This window comes from Aulonocara sp. 'chitande type north' Nkhata Bay, linkage group LG9 (genome assembly GCF_057382095.1).
Source record: "Aulonocara sp. 'chitande type north' Nkhata Bay isolate Kocher_YH1m ecotype deep benthic linkage group LG9, A_spYH_male_GT1.1, whole genome shotgun sequence".
Taxonomy (NCBI): Eukaryota; Metazoa; Chordata; class Actinopteri; order Cichliformes; family Cichlidae; genus Aulonocara; species Aulonocara sp. 'chitande type north' Nkhata Bay.
The window spans coordinates 24401976-24416750 of record NC_141352.1 but is presented as its reverse complement, the minus strand read 5'-3'; the positions used below and the strand labels follow the sequence as shown (position 1 = coordinate 24416750).

At 38.7% G+C, this 14775-nt stretch overlaps 1 long non-coding RNA gene across 5 annotated transcripts; it reads right to left on the bottom strand.

The window, feature by feature from the left end:
* Positions 1 to 710: 710 nt before the first annotated feature.
* LOC147322201 (uncharacterized) lies at positions 711 to 13620 on the bottom strand. 5 transcript variants are annotated; one of them, XR_015131058.1, is made up of 5 exons: positions 12878 to 13620; positions 3022 to 5434; positions 2511 to 2663; positions 2054 to 2144; positions 711 to 1459 (listed from the first exon to the last, which is right to left on the bottom strand). It is a non-coding gene; the product is annotated as an uncharacterized LOC147322201 (long non-coding RNA). The 5 variants fall into 5 exon arrangements; XR_015131059.1 differs by lacking the exon at positions 12878 to 13620 and having other exon boundaries at positions 3022 to 3057; positions 3500 to 8562; XR_015131060.1 differs by lacking the exon at positions 12878 to 13620 and having other exon boundaries at positions 3022 to 3631; positions 3753 to 8552.
* Positions 13621 to 14775: the final 1155 nt, after the last annotated feature.

Sequence of the window (14775 nt, the reverse complement as noted above, 5' to 3'; positions counted from 1 at the left end):
CATTTGTTGCACACAGATGTTTTGCTTTGGCAGCAACTTAAACAATTGAATTAAATTAACACAATTTATTCATGTTCAATAAACTTGTGCAATTTGTGTTGATAAAATGTGACTTAAACATGTTTTGATGAAGTAATTTGAGCTCTTGGAATATTTTAGTCCTTCACAATTTTCTCACGTTATCCCAACACGATTCAATAACTTTTACCCAATACTACTTGGTCACTTAAATACTACATGTTATCTTCAAATTACATTTTGCTATTATATTCTAGTATCAAATACACAATTTTCAAATGGAGGCCTTATAACAGATTGTATTGTTCTCTTCCAAGATGGTTGCTGGCATCCACCAGTAACCTTTCAAAACAACATGTCTAATTTCACTGCAGTAGGTAAAGAATTAAACTGACATTACTCCTCTACTGAATCTATATAAATCAACAGTTAAATAATGTCAGTTCTTCCGTGTTCTCTGGAATCAATCACAGCAAAGAAATTGGACTGTTTCTTTTGAAAAATGTTGGGAAAGAACAATACAAAACATTCTATTTAAGGCCTCTAACGTCAAGATTCAGTTAAACAACAATTATAACTAAACAATTTGAGGTAATGTTAGTTTCCATTAACATTAAATTAGGTTACTGAATTGGCAAACACCTTCCTATTAACACTACCCATTTTACCCCAATAACTAAAGAAATTAGCACTTGCAGGTCAAAACCTTTATTCAAGAGACGCAAAAATAACATTGATACAGTGACTGTCAAAAATTACAGCACTGATCATACTGTGACATCTTGGTTCAAAACAGCACACTTAGAAATATTCAACGTTCTTTACTTCAACTGAATGAAACTGAAAATACCATTTCACACGACCCATATGGGATATTTAGACTGTATAACTGTTCACGCTACATCTCTTCACTAGTAAAAGAAAGAAAAAATACAAAGAGAAATTTAAAAATGCTGCCAAACAGACAAACAGAACTTGTACAGAGCAAAAGGAAAAACAAACAACAAAAAACGGCTCGTCCTCATGGCAGTTGCAGAGTATATAAAAATGAACCCTGCGATCCGTTCCTGGAATTGAGCTTCAAAAATGCAGCAGAACAAGTGTGAGATTTAAATGTCCTCTCACCTAGAGCTGGTCACCTCACATGCATAACAGTGAGCTTCGTTGCAGGAGCAGTTTTGTCTTAGTTGTGAGCTTTTCTTGAGAGCTGAGTTGCATCCAACTCCATTACCACCCATTGAATCACCTCAAAAGTGTAGCAGAGTTGTGATGGGTAACTCATGTTGAAGGAATAAAAAAGGTCCAAACAGCATGGCTACTGCAAAGGTCACGTTATCCAGATCTTGAAGAACAACATCAGAAAAGTCATTGCCTGCCGCATCCTCTGGAGACAGATGTTCATTGTGGTTTTCTCAATCTGTGCAGTGGCCTCAGTCAAGTCCTGGTTAAACACAAAACATTTCTTTAAGATTCCTTTTTAAACTCATCTCTTTTGAATCTACCAGTTCTAATGTTAGAGTAATTTAAACCAATGCAAGCAACATAGTAAATAGCTATAGCCAAAGAGTGGCCTGCCATGCTGCCATTCATGGTCTAACAGAGTTTCTAAGAGAGGGTGAAAAACATAATAATTTCAAATGCTTTACATTAGTTTTTCTTAGAAAGACACCGGCCCATCAGAAATCCAGGTTATGTCACTCAGAAGATGTTAGAATTTAGACTTTCAGCCCCACAATTTGGTTAGCTGTTGGTCAGTTGGTCATTTTTTCAAACAAAAGCTAATATAAATATTGGTGGGATTTTCCTTTGTTCATTAGAATGACAAATTTAAAGTTTTTTCACACTGATGTGACCCCTAATACAGGGGTGGGGATGGGGCCTCAAGGGCCGGCGGCCGAGTTCACTACCAGGCCTCATGTGAACTTCAAATTATTAAAGAGGACTACTGGTCCTAACCAGTCCAATGAGGATCAAGTGGATAACTAAATGCATTTTTAAATGTTGCAAAGCCACAATCTACTCATAAAACACTCACCATGAACTCCTGCACCAAGATGTTGCAATTGTCTTTCACACAGATGCGGAGCACTTTGATGAGGGACTCAGAGCATTAATGTCATCCTTGACTATTATAACAAAGAAAACAGAGATTTGTGAACTTTTCAGTAGCACAGAAGAAAATGATCCCAGACAAAAACTCTTGACTTTTTAAACCAGTCAACATGCAACACCAGCATCTACAAAGCAATATCAAAAGTTCCTGTTTGACATCAACTTTATGGATATATAGTTTCCAGAACATTTATTTTTAAAAAAAGATAATTTTTTCTCAGTGGGCCAGTAAATGCATGACGAAAATTATGGCATCCTTTTAGTGGAATCATTACTCACAGGTAATAGTTGACTGTTTCAATGGATGTAGCATAAAAATCTTTTACTGACCTAATGCAATACATATACACTTTGTAGTTAAAGAATTTTAAAGTTCTTACTGTCATTATGGCAGCTACATCCTTTAGCTTTGTGCCCTGTTCCCCCGATCACTTTGCAAACACTTTCAGCAGACTGTCAGAGAAAAACTCAGCTCCGTCAGAAACCTTGACTGTAAAGGCATGGTTGGGATGCACTGGAATGCTGCATTTTATCTGAAATGACATAAAATTATTTTGAAATAACAGCAGGCACTGTGCTTGGTTAATCAGTAATGTTTTGTTGAATAAAAACTGTGTTTCCAGATCTTATGGGATTAAAAAAAATCCAAAGATGTTTGTTTCTGATTTGCAACCCAACAACCCACAAGTTACAACCTCATTTCAGTTCAAGTGTGCATTAATGCGAGTCCAGTAATCACCTTTCTGGCAATACATACAGGTATAAGTTAAACCTATGGCAGATTTTGGATCTCTCAGTTGTATTAATAGGGTGAGTATGCATGCACCTAATAATTATAAAAAACCTATTATAATTAAGTTACAGAAACGAAAATAGAATATACTTTCTTACCATAACACCTTGAACCCACAATCCATCAGCTGACTCCTGGTGAAATGCAGAATAGAGGTCATCTCTCAATGTGCAGCAAAAAAAACAAAAACAAAAGGACAGCAGGTGAGGGCAGGAGGGGTAGGGATGTAAGCTAGCATAATGCCGCTGATGATATTAGCTAAAGCTGTTCAATGTCCAAAATCTCACTAACACCACGGTGCAGTAAATACACAATGTAACTGAAGAGTCAGTTGACAAATCTATTCACACAGAAAACCAAATTATGTTATGAGTGCCTCGTAATTAGGTTTAATGTGATATTACGGCTCTTGTGCCAAAGACAAATTCAAATGAAAAAGCGCCAATTCTTTGACAACAGATAAAACAGCAAATAAGCTAACGGCTCTTTTTTAGCATGTTACATGGCGACACTCTAGACGTTTAACTACATTTGGCTGAAATATGGTAAAAATGAATTCAAAAAATCAAGACATACCAAAAACGTAGAGTTGGCTGCTCGACTTGACTGAGATGGATGCCTTTTTTAAACCACGATCCAAAGCCCGCGAGATGAAATCACGCGTGGTTTCACGAGATTTAACGTTGCTATCTTATTGACTTACTTCACCTGAACATGATATGAACAATTTAATACACCCTTTCTGCATATCATGTAGTTTTTACACTATATAGTTACATTTAACTTTAAAACATGAGGCAATTGTGTTAAATGCATGCAAGATGCTTACATAAATCCAAGAGATGGCCAGTCCCTTTTTTTCAGTGTGATCTGATCTTTTACGTTAATACAATATCAATTCACCAATGTCTTAATTACACGTATTATAATGTAATACTGATAAAATTAAATTATTTTATCTTCCTGTGTAAGATCATCCGCTTTGCTCCCTGTAGACCTGTCATTGTGTGTGATTGGCCAGATTCCACCCCTTTCATATGACCACACTCATAGCTGCATTGACCCCTGGGTTGACTTATCAAATTGATAACGACATTCATGTGACAGCTTATCATGATTGATAATCTTAGAGTAAGGTAAGGCAAATAACAGAATGATACCCTGGGGCACAGGACTGAATAAAAATTGTTGGTAAAAAAATTAAGTTTACATCACACAAAACTAGTTGGAGACAGGTTTGCTTGCTGGCTGGAGATGCAACAACAAGCCCCTGCGGAAGCTGGTGGGAAGCATACCTTTAACTGCTTGTTTGGTGGTTGAAGTCAGTCAGGCCCACAGGAGAGACCATATGTTCAGCTTCATTTTAAGGTTCAGTTTGTGTTTATTTGCTTTTCCTCATGAGAAACTAAAGACAGACGTTCCACTTCACAAATATTTGTATTTTCTCCCTTTTGTTTATTGGCAGTGAGCATGTTTTCTGGTCCCCATGGATTAACATGTGAAAACATTGCCGCTGATGTAGGAGGCAAATATCTTGTTGTCCCAGCTTGTTTTGGATGCAGCTCGAGCAGCAAATGTTCTATTTATAGGATCTATTTGTGATTATGTTATTAAATTTTCTTAATAATTCACAATATCAACAATACATGGCACTTTGTTTAAAAAAAGTTTCATTTCATTTCAAATTACTGAATGAATTACAAACTCACTCAGTGCATGGGGAGATTTCAGATCACACAAGGGGTGTGTGTTTGCTAATAGTAACAACCTTTATTACTTAGTAATAAAGTAAACATATGTGCTTTACTCAGTGCTTAACTATTGAGATGTGATGTGACACATTTGTTTCAATTATAAATTGCGCTGCCTGACAATTTATAGCATTTTACTGGAAAATTATTTTCATTTAGGTTCAACTTACTGAGTAAATTTCACTCTCATGCTTTCTCCAATGACATTTCACGTCATTTGCAGGGTGAGTGTTTGCTAATAATTACACTTGGCATGTCTTAGAACTAAAGTAAACACGTGTGCTTTTCACAGTTGCTTAGGGACTGAGATGTGACGCATTTATTTATATTAGAAATTGCACAGCCCGGTTAAAGGTCGAAGTGCTGGAATATTTATTCCTGGTCAAACAATATGGCTTCTTGTCACCATGGAATCCAGATAAATTGATACAATCCTTTATTAAATTACATGATCTCAGTGAGATTGAGGGTTTTTAGCCATCAGAATTGTTGTCTTAAGGCCAAGAAAGATGCCAAGCGGATTTATTTTACCAAGTGGATCATCATGGCCTTGCCATATTGGTCCATTTGATTGACCTTTATTATAATTATGAATTTATTTTATTTTCAGTTGCTACAAACGGGACAGAAATGACTGGGGGATAGGACAGGGAGAAAGAATGAAAGAAAGAGAGGGAGAGAAAGAAAACCAAAGGGGAGAAGAGACGGTGAGAAGGGGGGAAGAAAGAAAACAAACAAACAAACAAAACACCTGGATCACCTGTATGGAGAAAAAAAACAGAAGAGAAAGCAAACAACAAAGAGCAACATAATAAAAAAAACAGCACCATCACAATAAACTAGCTAGCAGTAGATAACAGTAGATACTAAAAATTAAACGATATTGTGCAGCACACAAGATAGACAGCGCACAATGTGCTTTGAGGCAGCAGCCAAGAAAGCTGTAGTCCGCGTCTGTGAACACCTGTGTGCACACCTGTGTGGATCAGCATGCTTGTATTCCAAAGGTTTCTCCATGGGACACACAAAAAAAAAAAAAAAAAAAAAAAAGAGATTGAGGGGTTTTTTCTTAAGAAAGACGCACAACGATATATAAACTGAGACAGCCACATATTAACAGACACTCTATCCATGATCACTAATTTAAAAACAAACAAACAAAAAACATGTGCAAGAGTAGTCGCAGACTATTACACCATACAACGCTGCGCTTGCTGGGAGGACGGCCCTACTTTCTCATATAAGAGGCAACGTGAGCAAGAAAAGAATCACCATGTAATCTGGTAAATCGGTGCGCACTCTAATACACAGGATCCAGAAGCTTCAAGGTTGATGAAGAAACAGGCCCATATCTTCGATATCTCAATAATCAAATGTAGACAAAACTGTGCACTGTACATTGATCTTACAACTTCTGAATGAGAAACAAGATTTTTTTTCTATATAAGACTCCAGTCTTTGTCTCTTGATAGGTATTCCACATGGTTTTCAAAAGTGAGTCTAGCATCCAAGAGTCCTAACTATTTACACACTATCCAAAAAGTAACTTGTTCCACGTTTTGTCATGTTATAACCTTACTCCACATGGATTCAAAATTCTACACAAAATACCCCATAATGATAAAGCGAAAAAAAAGTTAGCTTGAAATTTAAACATTTATGTTTTTAATAAATTTGCAGGGATGTCAAGATAACCTTTTTCACTTTGTCATTATGGGGTGGTGGGGTAAATAAAAAACAAAAATATGAAACATTATAAAATATGTCACGACCTTTAAAATTGCGCTCAGGTGCATTGTGTTTCCAAAGATGATCTTGCAGATGTTTCTACAACTTGATTGGAGTCAGAGTGTGGTGAATTCAGTTTATTTGTCATGCTGAACAAGTTATGTTTCTATTTTAATACATTTAATATATTTAGAACTCAGATCCTTTAAACAGGAAAAAAAAATCCGGATATGTCAGAGAAGTGCATATCTTGAAAAGTGGCTGTTTATATAAAACAACACTGAAGACTGCAGGCAGGAAATTGCAGAGGAAATTTGCTGCTGGAATCTTTAGACTCCATCATTGTTATTGACACTTTAAAAAAATGCTAAGCTAAGTGGATAGCTTCCTAAAGGCTGTCTGTGAACTGATGGCATCCAGATTCTCCACAAGTGAGTATGAAGTCAGTTCAGAAGCACATATAAAATCAACATGCCAGCCGTGCTACTTTTCTGTATTACCACTTTTGTGTTGCCACTTTGAAAGGAGCAAAAGTAATAGCTGCATATAACAGGAAGAAACAAGAATTTAGACAGGCACGTGAAGGCAATTCATTAAAATGTGTAAAAAAGTTTAGTTTCGAAAACAACGCTACACTATGACTTCAATTTTTATACATCTAACAAACCTCTTAATCCTGATTTGAGGGAATCTTAGGATGTCAAACATGCATTTTCATGTGGCTTGCTGTGAAACGTGGTCTTGATTAAAATTGAAATAAATTGAATTGTGGTGTTCATAAAAATAAATAACGCACTTGAAAAACACTAAAACGACGAGTCTTTCCTGAATTCATGACTTAATTGCTCAAAACGGAACAGCTTTCAACACTAACCATGTTGTAAGGACTTTCATTTTGAAACTTTTCTTTCTTCTCTCCCTTCTGCACTTGCACTACAATAGTGAGCACACAATGAAAAAACTAACTATAACCTTTCCCTAAACGTTATCTGACCTAATCCAATTTTCATTGTAGTGACAATACATACTTATATATTGCAGAGACCTGTGGTTATTTTGAAAAAAAACCCCAAAAACTTCAATTTTTTTAAAATTATTTTTTTCTGGATAATCAATCGATATTGTCTCTTTTTTTCTTTCTTTTCTTTTTCTTTTATTTCTTTTTTCGCCTGTCCCTCTTTAGCCGTCAGAATTGTTGTCTGAAGACCAACAAGGATACCCAATGGATTTACTTTGCCAAATGGATCATCGCGGCCTTGCCGTATTGGTCCATTTGATTGACCTTTGTTGTTATTATTTATTTTATTTTCAGTTGTTACAGACGGGACAGACATGACTGAGGGATAGGAAAGGGAGAAAGAAAGATGAAGGAAAAGAAAAACAGAAGGGAAGAGGGACAGTGAGAAAGGGCACTTAAAAAGAGAAAGAAGAAAAAAAATCTCCTGGATCACCTGTTGAGAGAAAAAGAAGCAAAAACAAGCAAAAAAAAAAAACCAAAACAGAGCAACATACTAAACACAACGCCATCGCATTAATCTAGCTAAGTGTAAATAGCAGTAAATACTAAATATTGAATGTTGTTGTGCAGCACGCAGAACCGACAGCGCATAATGCGCTTTGAAGTCACAGCCAAGAAAGGTGTAGTTTATGTCGATGAACAGTGAACACCCATGTACACACCTGTGTGGATCAGCGCGCTTGTATTCAAAAGGTTTCCCCATGTAACGGTCTGCAAGAGGGTGTAGAGAGCCATAGCCCCGTCCCCCAGGGCATGAAGCAGGCATGGAGGAGATCCAGGCTCCAGACATCCAGAGGCCCCAGAGTGTGAGAGCCCAAGGAGGACCACCGGAGGGGCATCTGTGCCACCCTCCTGGGAAGAGCTGAGGAGAGCCCCAGACGAGATACTGTCTCTGAACACTGAGGACTTCATAAAGGAAAACAATTCACCCATCACAACTTCAAGAGATGAAACTTGCTGCAGACACCTTAATATGAAGGAATTGCTAGAATTTTAAATAAATTCCTAAAGCTGTGCCTTTATGCCAGGGATTTGAATGACTGTAACCTCGGGACTGTGCTCCCAAAGTTTCATCAGCTTTCCAACAAGGAATAACAACATCCTGGAACACATCTACAGCAACGTAAGGGGCGCATACAAGGCATTGCCCCACCCCCATTTTGGACAGTCTGACCACATTTCTGTGTTCCTCTATCCAGCATGCAGGCAGTTCGTCAAACATTCCTTCCCAGTTAGAATTATTATTAAAGTTTCAAGTGAAGAAAATGATTCAGTGCTTCCTTTGATGCTACAAACTGGGGTGTGTTTTAGACTGCTGCCTTGAGAGATGACTGCTCTGTGGATTTAGAGGAATATGCATCAGTGGTTACCAGTTACATCAGCGCCTCCATTGACAATATTGTCCCCACCAAGTCCTATAAAACATATCCAAATCAGAAACCATGGTTGAACTGTGAGGTGCGTTCCATGCTGCATGCACGCTCCACTGCATTTGCCTCTGATGACGCAGAGGACTACAAAAAGCAAGATTTGCCCTACGTTGATCCATCAGGGAAGTCAAGAGGCAGCACAGATTGAAACTGGAAGGATACTACAACAACTCAGATTCTCAATGCATGTGGCAAGGCTTGCAACACATCACTGATTTCCAGCAGATTAGCAGCAGGGTCACAGTCAGCTGCAACGCGCTACCAGACGAGCTGAATGAGTTCTACGCTAGCTTTGACAACCTCAACACCAACCAACACAGAGGGATTCTACCAGCACAGGCAGCACAGAGTTCTTCACTCACTGTGACGTCAACTGAGGTATGCAAGGGTCTGAGGAGGACTAACCCCGAAAAGCAGCCGGCCCTGACAACATCCCCGGCCGTGCTTTGAGAGTCCGCTCTTCAGAGCTGGCTGAGTTGTTTACAGACAGACATTTTCAAGTTGTTAAATTTGGATTAACCTCCAAACTGCTCAGCAACTTTTACAGATGCACAGTGGAGAATATTCTGACAAACTCCATCAGAGTGTGGTAGGGGAAAAGCACCACTCAGGATAGGAAGGCTATCCAGCGTGTCATTAAAACAGCACAATTCATCTACGGAGTACCCTTCCCACCACTACAGGACATTTACAACACTCGGGTCAGAAAAGGGGCACACAACATCATCAAGGACCGCACCCAAAACACAGCACACACTGTTCACACTCCTGCCATCTGGCAGATGCTACAATACTGTGAAATCAAGGACAACCAGATTAAATTAAACCAGAAAAGGTTGGGTCTTGTTTACGACCCCTGACTGAATAAAATCAAGTGAAATTGAAATGACAATCACGCAGAAGTGCTACGTCGGATCTACTGACTTGACTGCAGTATTGTTCATTTACAGATCTTTCTCCTTGGAAGCTCTTATCCTCTCTTCTCAGAGATTATGCATGACTATTTATATCCTGCGTACTTAATGTATGTCACCCGCCTGCTATACTTGATTATGCAACAACCTGCACCACTTGTCAGAAACCTGGAAGGGAAAAGAGTGACATGCTGACAGTGGCATGTGCCAAATCTACGGTATTCACTGACCATAAAGAATTAGCCTTAATTTGTTTTCCCCCACAAATTCAATAAAATCTATTTAAACCCCAGTACGCTATCATGGTCTCATCCATTTAACAGCGCTCAAGCCAGTGTAAGTAATGGAAATCTGTTATGACATTGGAGTTTCTGACCTTCACAGCCACTCATGTTGCACACTCAGTGATCAGGCCTTGTGTTCAAGTCTCATCAGTTTATGAAGGTATGTGTTGAAGGAGGCAAACAAATAAGTGTGGTAACATCTGTACTGCATGATGGCACACAGCAGGACTTTTCCTCTCGCCCAGCTGTCACAATAGTAAGTGAGATGAAAAGAAGCAACACAAAAGGAGAGCTGGTGGAGGAACAAGGAAAAAGGAAGCTGTAAAGAAAGAGAAGGATTGAGGTGATCGTGCATATTATTTATATATAGCAAGACGGATGGAAATACTCTAGTTTCATTCATAGAATGGGTTCGGATATTTTGTGGGGTGTAGCTCAAAAGATAATTAAGCTTTGATAATATGGTTTTCCAAGTGATTTTAACAGGTTAAGCTTTCTAAAAGTGTGAGCCACATTTTCTAGCATGTATGACTTTCCTGCTAGTACAGGAGAGCCATACACATAGAGTTATCAGCTATATTAACCTTTATTTCAGTCATGTGAAAAAGGAAGTTTTCATAGGATTCTATCCAGTACAGTTGGCTTTTAACAGAGGGGCAGTCAAAGCTTGAATTTATCAGACCAGTTTGCTGGTCTGATGCATTCAGGTGTGTTTTAACACAATGGCACAATCTTCCCAGGAGTGGGTGATTTAGCAAGTTTGCCCCAAGGTCAAAAAATGCAATATTCAGAGAAACTGCGAAACCCCCAGAGCTACATCACAGCTTTTACATGCCTCAGTAAGCACGTTAAATGTTAAAGCTCATTACTGTACAATTAGAAGAAGACTAAACAGGTAGGTCTCATTTGGAAGGGTTGCCAGGAGAAAGGCTATTTTCTCTAAAATGAAAATGATACATGAGTTATGTCTTGATAATTACCAATCATCCAGATATGAAATCCCAAAAAGTTGATTGTGTTCATCTGGACGTAGTGTTTTCAGTGGGGGAAATGTTTTGTCACTTATCCAAGGGACTTCTTGAGTCTCAGCTGACTGCAGGTTTAAACAACCTTATAAACAGTACATTTGCACAATGAGTGAAACTAGCACCACTGACGAACAACGGGCTGTCAGGTCAGTTACTGAAGAAGTCAGCTGGATGAGTGATGAAAGGTTTCTCCCACTGAAAACACTACATCCAGATGAACAGAACCAAATCTGAACAAGTCACAAGGCTTCTGGAACAATGTCTAGATAACCAAAGTCAAATGTGAGTCCAGTCAAAGTTAATAGTTTTTCATAGGGCTATAAGTACGGCTGTAAAACTTTCATTCTCACATGACTGTATTTGTTTTTAGGTTTATGGTTTGTGTTGGTGGTTGAAACCAGTGAAAACAAACAGTTTGCAGCAGTTAACGTTAGTTGAGTAAGAAAACAGCTGACTAAGTGGAGAATTTGTAGTGTTTATCTGATCCTTTATGCAGTTTGTGTGTCTTTTTATTTATTTATTTATTTTTATTTTAAATTTATTTTTTAATATTTAAATTTTTCTGCTGCTAGCTAAACAAGCTAGCTAGCTATTGTTGGGAAAAATGACTGAAACATGTAAAAAGAGAAATATATTATCAGCAAAATTACTAGTTAATTAATTTGTATTGTTGCTTTACCTATTTCTATTAGAAGAGGAACAGCTGTTTTAAAAATTACTTTGAATTACAACCTTTTGTTTGACAGGTTGTCTAATCATGGAAATTCCAATTCCAGGAAAAAAATTCACAATACAAGAGAATAAAAAGAACATGGCAGTACAAGTTAACTTTGCAAAACTGCATCTGAACACACCACAAAACTTCTCAAACATTTTCTTTGGACAGAACAGACACCTCATGCCAGTTCATTAAGTCAATCATGAACTCTTCTGTATAACAAACTCAAATGTGAAGCCATCTGACAGCTAAAGCTAGGTCATGCAACTCTAGGACAGTGATCAGAAGCACAGCCGCAAATCTACAACAGAATGGCTGAAAAACAAATCATCCCAAAAGCCCTGTCAACGTCCAGACCTCAGTGATGATGTGAGGGACTGTTAAAGTCATAAAGAAAAAGTTTACTTTGATGTATTGCTGCTAAAGGTGGTTCTGCGAGTTACTGAATCATGGTGTGAACCTAGTTTTTCACAGGACTGTAAACATAATTGGTAACCAGAATCATAATGATGCATTATCCAACCTTTTTTTAGGAAATGAATTGCTGTTTTAAATGACTTTACAACCATCACTTTTAAAAACCCTTCTTAACGGGTGCAATAACAATGGGAACAGAAGTAGACACCCAGTACCAGGAAAAAAAGCCAAAATCCAAGAGAACCTATGGCAGCTCCACATACCTCACAATCATGGCATAACAAAACAGACATGCTCTTCACTGCTTCAAGATAAAAACTTGAATCCGATTATCTCTGGATATCACTCGCTGAACTAGAATATCACTCCTGCAGATGACAGTGTATAAAAGTTTTCACTCATGGTCCTAAAGATACTTTACAATTTAGGTTTGTGCCAAAGATTTGTTTTGTTATTCCCTGATTTATCATTCAGTCTGTGTGTGTGTTAGTGAGAAAGACTTTTCAGCAGTCACTCTTTTAAATTGATTTTTATGGCAGACACATGCTACACTGGGGTCACTAAGAACATACTGTGGACTGCACGTATAATGTTTACAAGTCCAGCTCTATGCAAAACTCTGTGTGGTCAAGCTCATTTTTTTCTGTACATGTTACACGGGCTTACTTTTTCCCGGAGCCTCAAGAAGAGCTGAGAAAGGCTTGGCAGAAGAGCTCGGCTCACAGTAGTCTGTCACATTTTCCTGCTGAGGGTTTGTAAGAGCTGTGAGGAGGTAGGAGTTTCTCACATTTCCACAGAGGGTGAAATTCCATTACTGATTGAAACAGTGCACTGCAGCGTGGAAGCTGACCAACACTTATGGACAATAGACAGGCTACTGTCGTGGTTTTAGGCAAGGATTCAAGCGACACCTTGTAGAGCACTCAAACTCCGACCTTTATTGTTTACTTCCTGTTTCAGAACCCCCTTTCACAATAAAACAGGTTATACTCAACCACAGCTACTGGTTTTCTTTTCTCCAATCCGGTCGTTAAGTGATGACGTGACGAATCCTACTTCTGGGCCTAAAGTAGTCTGCGTTTAATATGGCTTTTGTGTTGTTAACATGTTTAATGTTTTGTATTTTCTTCTATTTAATCTCAAAAAGCTCCTAAAACAGTCAGTGATCACTGTTGACCTCCCTCGGCTTTTATTACCGCTAATCATTTATTTAAGCTCAGTTTTTAAAACCTTAGGATGTAACTACAGCCCAGCCCATGCAGCAGTATATGAATGACTAACCTCGTATTGTGGATGGATTATCTCAGTTGTTCTCCTGGCTGAAGTTTGGTCCTTTTACAGCATCCTGCCATGCGATTACATTTATTCCTGATCACCGAGAACACTCACGTTAACTTTTATCGAGTAGAAAAAAAGTTAGCTTGTTTATATTATGCTAACATAGCTGTGTCGCTAGTGGTCACGTAGCACATCATTATATACCAGCTAGCCAAACTTCAGTAACCCTACAAACGTCACTGCTGTTTAGTTTTCTGTCTTCATTTATGTTGGAAGTGATAACAGAGCTGTACATTTTAATTTGTTTCCAAAACCCCGCAGTCAGGACATGCTATATTGTATTTAGATAGAAGCTAGCGAGCTAACTTCCTGCTAACTTCTAACTCCGTTAAATGTCATAAATTCTGTTTTCATGGATGCCTGGATGTTAAACTCAATTGTTACACCTGGTAGAGCAGAACGCTGATCATTTTATTAAAGATGAAAGACTTTAGACAATTTTTCAACTCTTAGTAATGCCATAGTGATTGTTTGATATATGAACCTGCAGCGGAGTTTAGGCCCAGACACGGCTAGTGACGTCAGACTTAACGACAGGATAGAGACTGAAAATGTGATGTCATTCAGGGGTAAAACCACAAAGGATTCTGGGAACGAGTTGCAAACGGTACTAGCGCACGCAGGCTTTCAAATGAAAACAGTCACACAGCGATAAAAAGAAACACAAAAAATGGCAAGAAGCTGTTGTATTAATATTAACTGCAGTAGCCGGTTGCATGACAGCCACAGGAAGCCTACGGGTAAAGAGATCGGCTGTTATCGGATTACGTCGTGGAGGAGAAATCGTTTAAGCCATGTTTACGAAGTAACAAAGAGCCGACGGATGACCTGGATTGCAGCCATTCCAAGACCAAATATAACGTTCCAGAACACTCCAGCTTACATATTAGTCTGCTCCAAGCATTTCCACAAAGTCTTCTTTTGTAGTTACAAACAAAGGCTGAAACAGGAAGTTCCGGTTCAGAGGAAGGTCGCGCGCTGGACGGATCAATCGGTGGCCGCGTTACAGGACGCACTCGATGACGCAGACTGGGGCATGTTCAGAAACAGCTCCGATGATGATGTCAACGTGTTTACGGAAGCGGTTGTGGGATTCATCGGGAAACTAGCGGATGATACCGTGGAGACAAAGACTATCACAACGTTTCCCAACCAGAAGCCGTGGGTGGATAAAACCATCCGCGACGCTCTGAGATCCCGCACCGCTGCCTACAACACGGGACTCA